Source organism: Coenobita brevimanus, chromosome 30, assembly GCF_032717465.1.
Source record: "Coenobita brevimanus isolate Jiangsu-jjx chromosome 30, ASM3271746v2, whole genome shotgun sequence".
In the NCBI taxonomy this organism is placed as follows: domain Eukaryota; kingdom Metazoa; phylum Arthropoda; class Malacostraca; order Decapoda; family Coenobitidae; genus Coenobita; species Coenobita brevimanus.
Genome location: NC_136983.1, coordinates 22,967,476 through 22,981,483, shown reverse-complemented (window position 1 = coordinate 22,981,483; position 14,008 = coordinate 22,967,476). Strand labels below are relative to the sequence as shown.

The 14,008-nt window shown below is 39.4% G+C and overlaps 1 non-coding gene across 1 annotated transcript; it reads right to left on the bottom strand.

Annotated features, from left to right (window-relative positions):
- Positions 1-11,872: 11,872 nt before the first annotated feature.
- On the bottom strand, positions 11,873-11,991 carry LOC145395348 (5S ribosomal RNA). The gene has a single exon (XR_013896591.1). It is a non-coding gene; the product is annotated as a 5S ribosomal RNA (ribosomal RNA).
- Positions 11,992-14,008: the final 2,017 nt, after the last annotated feature.

Genomic DNA, 14,008 nt, shown 5'->3' with positions numbered 1-14,008 from the left:
AATGGAATAAAATGAGAAAGGCCTTTGTCCTGCAGTTCACAGACTCTGACTGATGATGATGATGATGGCTTTTCTTATTTCAGTCTGTCAGGGTGAGGTAACATATCAAGATGGAAAACAACACGCCACAGCACACAGATGCTGAATATGCTGCTATCAGCCTAACATGAAGGAATACAGGCGGTAATGCTGCACAGGCTGTAAAATTCGACGCAAAATAATATCCTAACCAAGACTGCTAAACCTCTAAATATTCATCTTGGTAGATCATGGCCGGTGGGAAAGAGGATATTCCCATCGATTTACTGCATATGTGGTGGTAGGTTGGGACGTCCACCATCCACTCACTTGATACGGTGTTGCCTACTTCTTTCATGTTTATCATTCTCTTTCTGTATCTGCCCTCCACTCTCCCTGTTTCTCCTATACTTCTTGTCTCACTCTTTATTACTCTTCCTTCTACTTCAGGTGACTCTACACCTGTAATCCAGGAAAACCTTTCCAACATGGGTGGTAACCATATAACCAAATAACGGGGAGCAGTGGAGCTTGCTATGGTTTCCTTGTTAACCGTGTGGAGAGACGGAAATGTGGCGTCCAACTGGAAACCAAAACTCAACACTCTTCCCCATGCCTCTTTGTGGCGAGGAATTGCCTGTCTCAAGGAAACAACGGCACACTGCACGGGACAGCCGTGCAGGGGCGACTGCTTGCTTGAGGTTGGTGAGTGTGCCCGACCAGACAGAATGGGATTGCACAAGAGCATATATTGAAGTGTACAACGACCGGCACAGGGACACCTTAGGAGAGCAAATTGGCGAAGTACTGCAGCTGTTTGAACATACTTGCATTAAGCCTAATGTTCCCATACAGTACCATCATCAGAGGGTTCAAGTGCTGTGTCAAGACAATTATCCATGATAGATGGAATTCTGTCACTGAATTTTACGCCACCACGATGCTGCTGCTCAGTTTACTAGCAAATTTTAAATTACAGTTGAGACAATATTTGCCAGATAAAATGTTTTAAACACTCACAACATGCATACCCTCACTTAACCGTACATACAGAACACCAGATGAAACTCAATAACCGTATGAGATGGAATAATTAGAATTCACATTACTGGATCACATCTGCTACCTCACCGGCTGACTGGAGTCTTTTACAAACAGTTGCTTGACGAGACGGTGCTACTTAATATGTCACTGGAAGTGCAACATCACATGCGATTTATGCAGAAAATGGATTCGGCATTTGGATATCATTTATCTCAGCAGAGTGTCAGAACGTGGCGGCTCCATTCCCTGGCCAGCCTATCCCCAATTATTAGCCTTTAGGATTTCCTACCTGTGGGGTCATTAAAAAAAACTAGTGTGGTGCGAGGATATCGGAGACCTGGCATGGAGGAACCCATTCGATTATCAGTGGTACAACGTGAGGAGTCCTGTACTGAGGCAGAAGTGGCGATGTCAAGCTTTTCTTTCAGGTTATAAAACAAAGATGTAAAGTTGCACATTTGCGAATAAAAGATTAACCCTTGTACGGTAACCCTACAACTCCAGTAACATGTCAGGTAACCTGGGGTCTGCCAGACCCCAGTCTTTAGAAAATCGCCAAAAATACTTACACCACAGTTATTCAAACAATCACTTGAACACAATTTCTGTAGCCCTTTTCCTTCAGTTTGGTGCAAAATGTATGAAAATATAAGTGACAAAATAGTGTAAGGAAAATTAAAAACACTAAGAAATTTTATACCAACCAAAATTAGTGGCTGCCATACCAAAAATGATATGTTCGACCAGTTTTCTATCAATGCATGCTGTAGACCATTGGCCAATGTATCTTTAAGTAAAAAGAGAAGCACATGTCATAATAAATAATTTTTTGGTATGGAAGATATATATGGGGAAAAAAAATCACAGGTTAGGTAACCTGGGGTCCACTGGACCCCAAAGGCCCTTTAGCAAGAAAATAGAGCCAGATCCCAAACTGACCCCATCACCTCCCTAAACTAGTCTACTAGTCAGGAAGGTAGAGGGAAAACCATATCCCAAGACCTTATAGTAATATATGAAGAACACTAAGAAAAATAGCATGGGGTTCAATAGACCCCAGATTACCTTACAAGGGTTAAAAAAAAAACGGCGTGAACTACACTCCATCTTAGTTCTCATTACTACAACAACTTATCTGAACTATAGCATGAAACCTGTGGGATATCCCACATTATACAGTGCACAAGTTTTGGGTTAGAAATATCCAAGGGTTTCATCCTTCAGTCTAATGTATTTCTGCTGAATCATCATATATATATATATATATATATATATATATATATATATATATATATATATATATATATATATATATATATAAACACTCTCAACATAATTCGAATTTTCGGCCCACCTCAGGCCTTCATCAGGTATTACAGTTGTTCGATTAGGTCAGCTCAGACTTGATGAAAATAACAGAACTTTATTGAACCATAAAACTAAAAAAAAAGTAATAATCAAGTAAAAAAGCAAGTAAAATCAATATACTGGGAGGAGGATTGATTTTCTTGCTTTTTTACTTGTTTATTACTTGTTTTTTAGTTTTATGGTTCAATAAAGTTCTGTTATTTTCATCAAGTCTGAGCTGACTGTATAGAACAATTGTAATACCTGATGACGGCCTGAGGTGGGCCGAAAATTTGAATTATGTTGAGAGTGTTTACTGCATTAATTTTACTACTGTTCTGGAAGTTGCGATGTCCAAGATCGCCTGCAGGTGTCTTACTTGGTATATATATATATATATATATATATATATATATAGATATAGAGAGAATATAATATATAAATATATATATATATATATGGTAGAGTTGAGCAGAGGGTGTTGCGATGGTTTGAGCATATGGAGAGAATGGATAATGAGCGATTGGTGAAAAAGATAACTAGATCTGATGTGAGAGGTGTAAGGCTGAGAGGAAGACCACGAATAGGATGGATGGATAGTGTGAAGAGAGCGCTGGATGCGAGAGGGATGTCTGTTGAGCAAGGAAGAGTGGCTGTGCGTGACAGAAATAAATGGAGAGAAATTGTGAATAAATAAGTGATGACGCAGCCCTGAGGGGATATTCTCCCGCATTTGGTCTGATCAGCTAGTCAGGTCAGGTGCGGGTAAGGGGATGGGTATGTTATGATGTGGCAGGGGTAAACCAGTTCTGCTGTCGGGCCCTGCTGCGGATGTCACTGATTGCATTGCGCAGTTGACCCTTGTGCGGTGTGGTGCGGTGAGGATCTGTCCGTTCTCCCCTTTGGGGCTAAGATGTGAATGAATGTGTTTAAATGGGTGAGTAAATGGAGAGTGTGTCGTCCTGTCTCGGCTACCTCCCTTTCCTTGGAGGAAGCAGCCTAGGTATATATATATATATATATATATATATATATATATATATATATATATATATATATATATATATATATATATATATATATATATATACTGTATGTCATGAAAGACTTAGAAATAATGTAAAAGACTTTGTAGTTACTTGTAGAGAAGTTTTGTTGTTTAGTTGTCACTCTTGATTTCTTGTAGTAGGAATTAAAGATGAATACAGGAGTTGATCTTCTTTATTATCTTCAGAGAAATCTAAGTTGAGCAGGGTATGTCATACAGAGACAATATAATAAGTAAGTCTAGTTGAGCCCCTCTTTCTTGTTCACTCTCTCCACTACCTTTCTGTTCAAATGCTAGCCTCCTTCTGAGCTCTCTTTCCTAAATTCTGGTGAAACAGGGGTCGTGTCACTTGTGTTACACTGTGGTTGGAAAGTTCCAGAAACCTGTGTGTGAGTATGTGTGTATGTCACTAGGCTTTATTCCCCTGCTATCTCGCTGACACACTACCTACATCATCTCTTGACATTGCTACTTCCTACGTGTCATCAACATTTCCTCAGTTAACTTGCAAGATCATTTCCCTTTCCCAGGCTCGCATGGAGCTGTCTATCTATCTATTTATCTATCTATCTATTATGATTTGTAATTATAATATGGACTCATAACATTGCTCGATTGTTTGGTATATGACCTTAATTTCTTTTTGTAATCATTGTTGTTTTCTTGCTTGGTTTCTTGAGGTACGTTCGCCTGTTCGGTTGTATCCGAGGCTGAATAATTATGTGATAATTCCCTTGAAACTCGTTTTAAATGGTCAATATGAACTTGTTTCTCTTCGCCACTTGACAGTGACTTAATTAAAACTTTGTTTGCTTTTATGTTAATTACTCTGTATGGGCCCTCAAATTTGGGGGATAATTTATTGTCTCTCGTATGAATGATACCATAAACAATGTCTCTAAGCTGATAGGTGAATCTCTTGCCTTCTTGTTAAATGCCTCCGTCATTTCTTCCTTGGACATCGTTAATTGGCTTTTGACTCTTTTGTGTGTCCTGAAATTCACGTAAACGGAGTTTAGAGTAATCATCGTAATTGTATATGGGCAGACTGTCACCTTCTAGGAGCTCATATGGTAGTTTCCATATATAATGAAATGTGGTGTGTCACCTATGGATTTATTTATAGATCCATTAATTGAGGCTTCTACTCTGGGAATCCAATCATCCCAGCTTGCATAATTTTCACTGAGAATGTGTCGTAGCACATCTAATACTTTTTTGTTTTGTCTCTCTACCAACCTTTCGATGCTGGGTGATAGGCTAAAACGTTAACCTTTTTGATGTTGTATTGTTTACATATTTCTTGTAAGATCTCAGAATTAAATTCTCCTCCATTATCAATTATTAATACCTTTGGGGTAGTAAAGCGACATATTACATTATCTGTTATTGCCTTTGCTACTGTCTCTGCTGTCTTATCTTTAATTGGAGCTAAAATGACATAACGGGAAAAATGATCCTTTGCTACGAATAGGTATAGGTTATTATTGTATGATAATGGCATCTTGAGTAAATCAACAGCGACAACGTCCCATGGTTGATGTGGTACAGGGTAATTACCCATCGGTGCAGGGGTGATTGGGTATCCTTTGTGTTTCGCACATGATTCGCATCTGTCTATATGATTGTTTATATCTTTTCGTAATGAAGGCCAGTAATATAACAGCTAGGCTTGTTTGAATGTCTTTTCCTTTCCAGGATGTCCTGCATGTGAGCTATCGTGTATCGTTCGTAATACTTGGGGTATCATGTCATTAGGTACTACCAACTGGTTAATATTTCTTTGGCGTTTTGGTTGTTTAGAGTTAATCTTGTATAATGTATTATTGACCATTGTGAATTGTTCGAGTGGGACATGCAGTTTGGGTAATTGTATGTATCTCCACTTTCTAACTTGTATATAACTTTAGACCATATTGGGTCAAGTCTTTGTGCCTTTGCGATATCATTGTGGTTTGGGATATTTCCTTTGAGATCTAATGCCGCGACCTGAATTGTGTTCGGGTTCCTAGATAATGCGTCAGCTACTATGTTCATTTTACCTTGTATATAATGAATTTGTATATTGTAGTTTTCAACTGTACATTTCCATCTTGCTCTCCTCTCAGAAAGGAGTTTTTCTTTAAACATACCCACTAGTGGTTTATGGTCGGTAAATAAATGGATTTAGTAACCATATACCAAATCTCGAAACTTTTGTAATGCAAAAACCACTGCAAGGGCCTCTAAGTCTGTAGTGCAATAATTTTTCTCTGCACCTCTTGTTTGTCTGCTGGCAAATGCAATTGGTTGATTTTTTCCTCTTTTATCTTCCTGCATCAGTACAGCCCCTAATCCTTTAACTGATGCGTCTGTACAAATAAGAAATGATTTTGTGTAATCTGGATATGCTAAACAAGGTGCATTTGTTAGTTTAATTTGTAGATTGTTAAATGCCCTTTTTTGTTCTTCTTCCCATTGGAATACAGCATCTTTTTTGAGTAGTTGGAATAGAGGAAAGGCTATATGAGAGAACTGTGTTGCGAATGACCTATAGTACCCAGCCAGACCTAAAAATTGTCTAACTTCGTCAGTCGTAGTGGGTTCAGGAAAATCTCTCACTGCCTGTATTTTGTCATCAGTGGTGTGAATACGATTAGAACTTAATTTGTGACCTAAGAAATTTATTTCCTTAAAGCAAAATTTGCATTTATAAAGCTTAATTTTTAAACCAGCATCACTAAGCTTTTGTAAGAGTAAGTCTAATTTCCTGAGATGATCCTTAATATTCTTCGTTGCGATTGTAATATCGTCAAGATAAACAAATATTCCTTGTCCTAAAATTCCGGACAATACGTAATTCATAAGACGCTGCAATGTGCCTGGGGCTGTCCTCAGTCCCATTGGCATTCTTGTATATTGATAATGGCCTCTGTTTGTTGAAAAGGCAGTGTATTTACGTGACTCCTTAGATACCGGAATCTGATAGTATCCGTTTAGGAGATCGATGGTCGAGAATATATTATTCTCAGGACCAATATTCTGTAGAACATCGCTTAACAATGGCATGGGAAATCTGTCTGGGATTGTGTGATTATTTAGTTTTCGGTAATCTACTACCGCACGCATTTCTCCATTTCGTTTGGGCACGAAGAATAAGGGGGCATTCCACGGGGAGACTGAAGGCTCAATAATTCCAAGTTTTAACATTTCATCGACATACTGATTTGCAAGTGTACGTTGGGAGTGTGGTATGCGGTAGGCTGGTAGGAAAACTGGTGGCGTTTCTGGGTGCACATTAATCTTGTGATTAATCAAGTTAGTACACCCTAATTGTTCTCCAGGCAATGCTACGGTGTCCCTGTGTGTTTCCAGCAGGGTTAACAAATCATTTTCTTCATCAAATTCACCTGAGTGAATTAAATTCTCTTTTATTCTTTCTCTATCCGTATACTTTATGTCACTTGTCACTCCAGCTATAACTATTTCCTTCACAGGGGCGGGACATTTTTCAATATTAACTATGCAAGTCCCCTTTTTCAACTGAACTTCCCCATTCATGTGATTAATTATGAATATCTGAGTTTGCCCATCGTCGTTCATCTGACATAATGCGTTTTCTACTGACAATCCCTTTACTTTACATAATTCTTCTAAGACAAGAACAGTACTATTCCGTAATTTGCTCTTTATGGTAACTTTCATGTAGGAATTAGGTGGTATACCTAAATCATTGGTGAGATGGGCTGGAAAAACTGATAAATCAGTACTGTTATCTGGGTCACTAATTCTGGAGGCTGGGGCTGGTGGTGGGAGTGGATCTATACACTCATCTGTTTGCGTATGTTTGTTTAAGCCTTTAATATTACCAATTCTTTTTGGTTCTCCTTTACTAATCGGTGAGGGCTCTGATGGTATTTCCTCTATGAATTCATTGTCAAAGTCTATTCCATTCATTTGTGGGAGTATGGTTATGTTCTCAGCTCTCATGGATCTTAAGCCCAGTAATATATGAGCTTTAATTGCTAAGTTTTCAACGATATAGAAAAATGCAGAGAATGGTCTTGTAGTCTCTGTGAAACTGATATTTAATCTTATCATACCTTTCACTGTAATTTGTTTTCCATTTACCGTATATAAATCTAAATCAGCTTCATCCAGAAAAGTTACCTTCTTATTTTTAAGAATTCTATTTATTTCTTCATGTGTTATTAAATTCACTGGAGAGCCTGTATCTAAAAATAAGGAAACGTTTTGATCCTCACATGCAGCTGGTATCAAGATACACTCATTTCCCAACATGCCTCCTATGTGAAGTTTAGACTTGTTTTTCTTTACGTTTGTTCGTTTTTTGTCATGACTTGGTCTTCCCCCGATTTGAACATAGACAATTTTTTCTACTGTTTTGCAGTCACTGGTCCAGTGCCCTTGGTATCTATGATGCCTACAGTAAGGACCAAATCCTTGTGTCTTTTGCTTGTCCTCTTTCGCCTTGATAAAGCATTCATACCTTGTGTGTCCTGGTTTTGCACAAGAATGACATAGAACGGACCTATCCCTTGACTGTGACCTACGAGGTGACTTCCCATAAGTAGTGTTGTTTATGGCGCGAGACCTGCTCGGGCTGGGCAAAAAATTATGAAACTGCCTGTAGCCTGGTGTTTGTGACTGAGCCCTCGTCACGTTTGGTTGTTTGCTCTGCCTGCTTTCGGGTCGCGATTGATTTTGTTCTCTGTTTGGGGTTGGTGTAGATGTTTTCACAGCTGATACTGTCTCAGGTATTCTCATTCTACTGGAATGTGCGGGTGTGTCGACCATACCTGCTTTACTGCACTGCATCTCTACCTCGTTCATTAAGTCTAGTAAGCACATTCCTGGGGTGTACGCGATCGTCTTGGCGATCTTAAGGGTCCTATCAGGTAATTTACACAAGGCAGCTACATAACCAATGATGTCCACGACGAGGTCTGGGGACATCTTTCCATCATCCGTTATCCAGTTTAAGTTTTCCAAAGTAACTAACAATGTTCTTTTGACTGTGGAGACATCAGCAGTTATTTCACTGAGCATATGGTTTGTAGTGTGCTCCCTTACAAGATCTACAATCTTATGTAATTCTGGAATTATACCTGGCAAGAAGTTCATACCTCCAGAAAATTCTTCAAAAATTCAGTTTTAAATTCATATGTCCTAGCTTTAAGGAGCTTGTCCGATCGCAATAAATTGCTTGCTGGACATCTTTCCTGGCTTATGCAAGATGAAAAAATGGCAATTTTCTCTTGTTCATCGAGTATGTGGCGCTTGATGAACATTTGTTCGCACTGACTAACTAATGAAATTACATCAATGCGATCTTTTTCTGTGCCAGAGAATTTTGGGGCAGTTTTATCTTCATGGTACACGTACACATGGGGCGGGGTTGTTAGATCAGCGGTATTTGTTTCGTGATTCATTTTCACTGTTTGCTCTGTTAATTTAACTTGGACTTGTTTATCGTTGTGTGAGGGAATGGTGGAATATAGTCGGCCGGAACGGTGAACCCTGTTAAGTGTATTGGCATACGTGTGCAAGTCAGCAACAAAGTCCTCACTTGCTACATCAGAGGGGGTTTCCCACTCATCATCTAGAACTGACGTATTTATTTCTTGGTCTTTAATTTGTAGTGAGGTTTGTACAAGGGGTGTGTTGCCTTGGTGCTCTCCTAATTGTGAATCTGTTGTTGTGGCTAAGTGTGTGTCATCTGGTATTAACGTGGGTGGTGGCGAAAATATTCCTGTCAGTAAGATATGGTGTTATGAAATACGCATTTTGTTTATTTATGTCCTAACAAAATAGATGAGTAAATCAGTTGAAATAAATGATAGATAGTGAGTGTATAAGTGTATATATGGAAATAAGTAAAGAAGTTGAATATACCTATTTTTAGCACTGAGAAGAAATGAGTAAGTATAATTTTACCCACTTGATACAGATCGTAGAGGTGTGTCGATGCAAAAGTCGATCTCGGAAGAAAAATGCAGGGTTAAGATCTCTTGATAATTCTAGTGCTGTGTTGATGGACGATATTATTCAGGAAATTCCATGGCCTGGTGCTTGTGGTGGTTAACAGCTGTAGTCACAGGCAAACCTCAGCATAGAACGTCGAATTTCCAACTCAATACTGTGGAAATAAATGAGTATGAGTAGGAGCTATGTGAATAATGAGTAATGAGTAGTGGGTGAGAAGTGCCTGGTGAGTGTCACACATTGCTTGGCGTGGCAAACTCGCGTTGTGATGTCATCTCAGCACATGGTGACGTCGGCTTCCCACACTGGTAGCTGTGGTGAATACTGAGTAGCGATGCGTAAGCTGGGTGAAGAAAGGTAAGTCGCGTTATAAATGTGGCTCTGGTGTTTTGCTGCGTGTCTTGACCTCTGCATCAGCGATGGAGGTAGGCAGGAGAGAGTGGTGGGGGTTTGTTTGCTTGTTGCTTTGATTTTTCCTCTTCTTTACTTGCTTTGTTTTTTATTCTTGCTGCTGCTTGAAGTTATGTGAAGATTATAGAGTTGTTTTGTAGACATGTAGGCTATTTGCATTGTAGGCTGTATTTTGTAGGAATTCACTGTAGAACTGAAGCTAATCTTGTAGAGTCTCGCCTGCTTTTGTAGAAATTCGCTTTTGATTTGGAGACGATGTCCGTAGTTCCGCTTGCCAGCAAATAATGTCATGAAAGACTTAGAAATAATGTCGTAAAAGACTTTGTAGTTACTTGTAGAGAAGTTTTGTGGTTTAGTTGTCACTCTCGATTTCTTGTAGTAGGAATTAAAGATGAATACAGGAGTTGATCTTAATTTATTATCTTCAGAGAAATCTAAGTTAAGCAGGGTATGTCTTCCAGAGACAATATAATAAGTAAGTCTAGTTGAGCCCCTCTTTCTTGTTCACTCTCTCCACTACCTGTCGGTTCTAATGCTAGCCTCCTTCTGAGCTCTCTTTCCTAAATTCTGGTGAAACAGGGGTCGTGTCACGTGTGTTACACTGTGGTTGGAAAGTTCCAGAAACCTGTGTGTGAGTATGTGTGTATGTCACTAGGCTTTATTCCCCTGCTATCTCGCTGACACACTACCTACATCATCCCCTGACATTGCTACTTCCTATGTGTCGTCAACATTTCCTCAGTTAACTTGCAAGATCATTTCCCTTTCCCAGGCTCGCATGGAGCTGTCTATCTATCTATTTATCTATCTATCTATTATGATTTGTAATTATAATATGGACTCATAACATATATATATATATATATATATATATATATATATATATATATATATATATATATATATATATATATATATACAGGAGAGAGAGAGAGAGAGAGAGAGAGAGAGAATGTGTGTGTGTGTGTGTGTGTGTGTGTGTGTGTGTGTGTGTGTGTGTGTGATAAATAAGGATAGAATTTTTGATGATGAAATGCACAAAAAAGTACAACAGGGAAGAAAGGTTGCTGGCTCACTGAAAGCAGTGACAAGGAATATGGTAGTATGCATATAAATATCAATGTATTGTGATCTCTACAGTAATGTATGGAAGAGAAGCTTGGACACTGCTGGGAGAACACACCTCAGTAGCAATAGCAGTGGAAATGAGTTTTCTGAGAGAAGCATTTGGAGTTACATGGAGAAACGGACAGACAAATGAGGAAGTGACTGCTGTGATGTTTATGAATTTGAAAGCCTTAAGAGAAATACTCTGAGATGATTTGGCTTGGCCATGTGGAGAGGAAGGAAAAATGAGAGACTGCTTATGATATTGTATTTGAGTGAAGTGAAGATGGGGAGTGAGATGGGGTAATCGAGGATTTGATGGAGGGATGGAGTGGAGAGAGCTATGAGAGATGGTGTGAGTTGCAAAAGATGAGTCAATGTCAAATGTCTGGCTTTTAGACTAAATTTGGGGCGAGGACATTACACTCTGTGAGTGCTCTTTCTTGTCTACAAATACTTTTTGGCAAATATTCATTCACTACTTTTTGCAGTTTGCTCTTAAAATTGCACCAGTTTTTCTCAGTATCCTCTTTGCATAAGAGCTCTCCAGTCATTGCACAGCATTAGTCTGGGTGTGTCATCGCCAGCCTTCCCATACAGCAGGGGTGGGGAACCTATCTCCTATGAAGAGCCATTAGGATATTTTTAATATCATTCACTGGCCATACAAAATTATCAACTTAAAATCAACTGTAGCCCAGTACATAATATATATATATATATATATATATATATATATATATATAGAGAGAGAGAGAGAGAGAGATTTGTTCATGAGTTTATGAAATTCATTCATTCATTGCCAGACGCCATGTATCCCAAACGGGGTGGCCAAGGGCTTAGAGTTAACTGTTTTACAGGGAGGGGCACTAATCCTCCACCAACCCCACTTGACACATAGGGAGAACGTTATGCCAACAGCATCTGGTGTTCCCAGGCAGTCACCCATCCAAGTACTAACCAGACCCAACGTTGCTTAACTTCGCTGATCGGACGGGAAGCGGTGTACTCAACGTGGTATGGCCGTTGCATTTATGAATTGCCTCGCTGGCCTTATCAAATGGTTTTGCGGGCCTTATACGGCCCGGAGGCCGGACGTTCCCCACCCCTGCCATGCAGGTAAATTAGTTTGTTGGATTTGCTTATTTCTTCATGCATATCATAAATGAATGTAATACAGGCGAGATAATTTTTGCCCACTATATCTTTTCTCTCCAAAATCTTTTAAATTTTATTAGTAAATAGAGATGCAAAATATTCCCTCATTCCGTATCTCGGAATCAGGTTATATTTTATTTAGTTAATAAAGAGACTCCAGTAAAAAAAAAAAAATCATATTCAGATAAGACTGTTTTTCCGATCATCAATTAACGTACTGAGACACAGAAAGGGAGTCTCATCTGAACCTCTGTAACCTTGTTTGAGACACACATTAGATATAGCTAAAAGTCTGTCCAACAAATTACCCTAAGGATATATTTGCGGATCTCGTCCAGTGTGTAAATGCTACAGCACCATGCTAACAGCTAAAAATACATAACTTTGACCCCTACTAGTGCACCCGTGCTTCATTTAGCCTGAACCTACTTCTATCCTCATTTGCACTGACCACTTAACTCGATGGACAGAAAACATTGCCGTGCAAGACAGCACAGTAGGGTGTGCAGCATACCACTTCATGTCGGGGTGAGTTACACGATTCGGTTCCCCTCACACCATCATCCTGGATATCAGGATGCAATTAAAATTCGTTACCCAGCCACAGATGCTGAATATCCTCAACACCACTTGACATCTCAAAACTGCCTGCCGTCAACGGAGCTATCACTCACCATATCACATTATACTTTTCTTCCCCAGTATCAGCAACCTGACTGACAGACAAACTATTCAAAAGCTTAGTAATAAATAGCTTTAAAAACTTGCAATCCTTCTTACCCACAACACCCTCCACATCCTTCTTTCTCCTTCTCTCCCTCTCTTTCCCCTTTCTCCTTCCTTCCTCCTCTCCCTGTCTTTCACCCCTCTCCCCTCTTCTTCCTCTTCCTGCCTCCCTCAAAACTCACCCCCTTTCCTTCTCCTTCCCCCTTTAACCTTCCACCTCATCCACTCCTTCCCTATCCCCCCCCTCTCTCTCTCTCTCTCTCTCTCTCTCTCTCTCTCTCTCTCTCTCTCTCCGTGTGTGTGTGTGTGTGTGTGTGTGTGTGTGTGTGTGTGTGTGTGTGTGTGTGATTGGACCAGTTTTGTTTATAGTGCATATTATCGGTATCGATGTTGGGTTACACGGCTACATTTCAATATTCGTTGATGACGCAAAATTCGGCAACACTGTGTAAACTGATGAGGACAGAATTAGCCTTCAAAATAACCTTAAAATTGCGGAATGGTCAGGAAAATCGCAAATGCCCTTAAATCTAAGCAAACGCCAGGTATTGCAATGTGGGACAAAAAACAGAAAGTATAATTATGATAATGAAAGGCCAGAAATTCAGCAAGCCCCACAATTTATTTAATAGTTTTTAAAATTCAGGAGAAGTTCCAGAGGCGTGGAAGACAACGACCGTAGCACTCATTTTCGAAATAGATGAAATTTCAGTTGCGTAGAATTATCGTCCAGTAAGTCTAAGAAAAATACTTAAGATGCTAGAGTCAACTTTGGCAAATAAAATTAAAAAGCACCTTCAGAGATGTAGCATTACAAATAGAAGTAAATGTAGATTTATGCAAGGCCAGTCCTCCCTGACAAGCTTGTTATCATTTTTCTCGGGAGTCTGTAAGGCGGTAGGTAGCGATAAAGCTTACGATATTATTGATCCTGACTTTAGTTAAGCTGTCGATAGAGTTTCACATGAAAGGCTAGTTAGGAGGGTTCGAGCACACGGTATAGACGGCGATGTCTTAAAATGGGTAGAATCCTGGCTGAAGGGACGAAAGCAGAGAGTTTTAATTAATGGTACTAAGTCGGATTGGGGATTAGTAACCATTGGTGTTCCACAGGGGTCGGTACTCGGTCCCTTATTATATATATAAATGACATACACTCAGGAA